Here is a 2,500-nt window from a genome sequence, read left to right on the forward strand (position 1 = left end):
GCGGAAGCGGCTAACGTTGCGCAAAAGTGACCCGAAAACAGTTCAGCGGGGGAAAACTAAGCGGATGCGGCCACGCGTTGGGGAAAACTAAGCGGATACGGCCAAGTGTTGGGGAAAAATGGCCCGAAAACAGCCCAGCGGCAAGCGGAAGCGGCTAACGTTGGGGAAAAGTGACCCGAAAACAGTTAAGCGGGGGGAAAACTAAGCGGATGCGGCCAAGTGTCGGTGGAAATTGGCCCGAAAACAGCCCAGCGGCAAGCGGAAGCGGCTAACGTTGGGCAAAAGTGACCCGAAAACAGTTCAGCGGGGGAAAACTAAGCGGATGCGGCCACGCGTTGGGGAAAACTAAGCGGATACGGCCAAGAGTCGGTGGAAATTGGCCCGAAAACAGTCCAGCGGCAAGCGGAAGCGTCTAACGTTGGGCAAAACTGACCCGAAAACAGTTCAGCGGGGGAAAACTAAGCGGATGCGGCCACGCGTTGGGGAAAACTAAGCGGATACGGCCAAGTGTTGGGGAAAAATGGCCCGAAAACAGCCCAGCGGCAAGCGGAAGCGGCTAACGTTGGGCAAAAGTGACCCGAAAACAGTTCAGCGGGGGAAAACTAAGCGGATGCGGCCACGCGTTGGGGAAAACTAAGCGGATACGGCCAAGGGTCGGTGAAAAAGGGCCCGAAAACAGTCCAGCGGCAAGCGGAAGCCGCTAACGTTGGGCAAAAGTGACTCGAAAACAGTCCAGCGGGGGAAAACTAAGCGGATGCGGCCAAGCGTTGGGGAAAACTAAGCGGATACGGCCAAGCGTCGGTGAAAAAGGCCCGAAAACAGTCCAGCGGCAAGCCGAAGCGGTTAACGTTGGGCAAAAATGGCCAAAAGCGGTGGAGCAGGGCGGTCTGAATCTATGCATCCACATAAAATGGGGGGTAAACCTGGGGGATTTCCAGGGGGTGGTAACCCTGGGCGTGGCTGGAGACCCAAAATGCATATTCCCCTATAGGGGGGAAGGATTTTTGGAAGAGGCAGCCCCTCATGTACATGCCAAGCGGGGTGTACATGGCCCTTGTGGGTGCCTCCGTCGGTGTAAAATGGCCCGAAAAACAAGATTATGTTACCCGAAAACACGATTATGTTACCGAAAAAACACGGTTGAGCGGGGGCAGTAAGCACGGTTGAGCGGGGGCAAAAAACACGGTTGAGCGGGGGCAAAAAACACGGTGCAGCGGGGACAAAAGACACGATTTTGTTACCGAAAAACACGGCCCGTCGGTGGCAAGGAACACGAATATGTTACCGAAAAACACAGACCACGCGGGTTGAAATCCCCAGCCGTAGAGCCGGCGAAACACGGTGGGGCAGGGCGTCTAAGCGTGGAGGCGCCCGTAAGACCGATGCGGGTTGAAATCCCCAGCCGTAAAGCCGGCGAAAAGCGGTCGGGCAGGGTGACTCCGCGTGGAGTTTCGCCCGTAAGGCCGATGCGGGTAGCCGCGCGGGTTGAAATCCCCAGCCGTAAAGCCGGTGAAACACGATTCATTGGGGCGCCTAAGCGTGGAGGCGCCCCGCAGAGACCGAGCGGGTTGAAATCCCCAGCCGTAAAGCCGGCGAAACACGGTTCATTGGGGCGCCTAAGCGTGGAGGCGCCCCGCAGAGACCGAGCGGGTTGAAATCCCCAGCCGTAAAGCCGGCGAAACACGGTTCATTGGGGTGCCTAAGCGTGGAGGCGCCCCGCAGAGACCGAGCGGGTTGAAATCCCAGGCCGTAAAGCCGGCGAAACACGTTCGGGCAGGGCGACTCCGCGTGGAGTTTCGCCCGTAAGACCGATGCGGGTAGCCGCGCGGGTTGAAATCCCCAGCCGTAAAGCCGGCGAAACACGGTTCATTGGGGCGCCTAAGCGTGGAGGCGCCCCGCAGAGACCGAGCGGGTTGAAATCCCCAGCCGTAAAGCCGGCGAAACACGTTCGGGCAGGGCGTCTAAGCGTGGAGGCGCCCGTAAGAACGATGCGGGTAGCCGCGCGGGTTGAAATCCCCAGCCGTAAAGCCGACGAAACACGGTTGAGCGGGGCGCCTAAGCGTGGAGGCGCCCCGCAGTGACCGAGCGGGTTGAAATCCCCAGCCGTAAAGCCGGCGAAACACGATTGAGCGGGGTGCCTAAGCGTGGAGGCGCCCCGCAGAGACCGATGCGGGTTGAAATCCCCAGCCGTAAAGCCGGCGAAACACGATCGGGCAGGGCGTCTAAGCGTGGAGGCGCCCGTAAGACCGATGCGGGTAGCCGCAAGGGTTGAAATCCCCAGCTGTAAAGCCGGCGAAACACGGTTGAGCGGGGCGCCTAAGCGTGGAGGCGCCCCGCAGAGACTGAGCGGGTTGAAATCCCCAGCCGTAAAGCCGGCGAAACACGATCGGGCAGGGCGTCTAAGCGTGGAGGCGCCCGTAAGACCGATGCGGGTAGCCGCACGGGTTGAAATCCCCATCTGTAAAGCCGGCGAAACACGGTTGAGCGGGGCGTCTAAGCG

Source organism: Carex rostrata, chromosome 6 (genome assembly GCF_964058835.1).
Source record: "Carex rostrata chromosome 6, lpCarRost1.2, whole genome shotgun sequence".
NCBI classification, from domain to species: Eukaryota; Viridiplantae; Streptophyta; class Magnoliopsida; order Poales; family Cyperaceae; genus Carex; species Carex rostrata.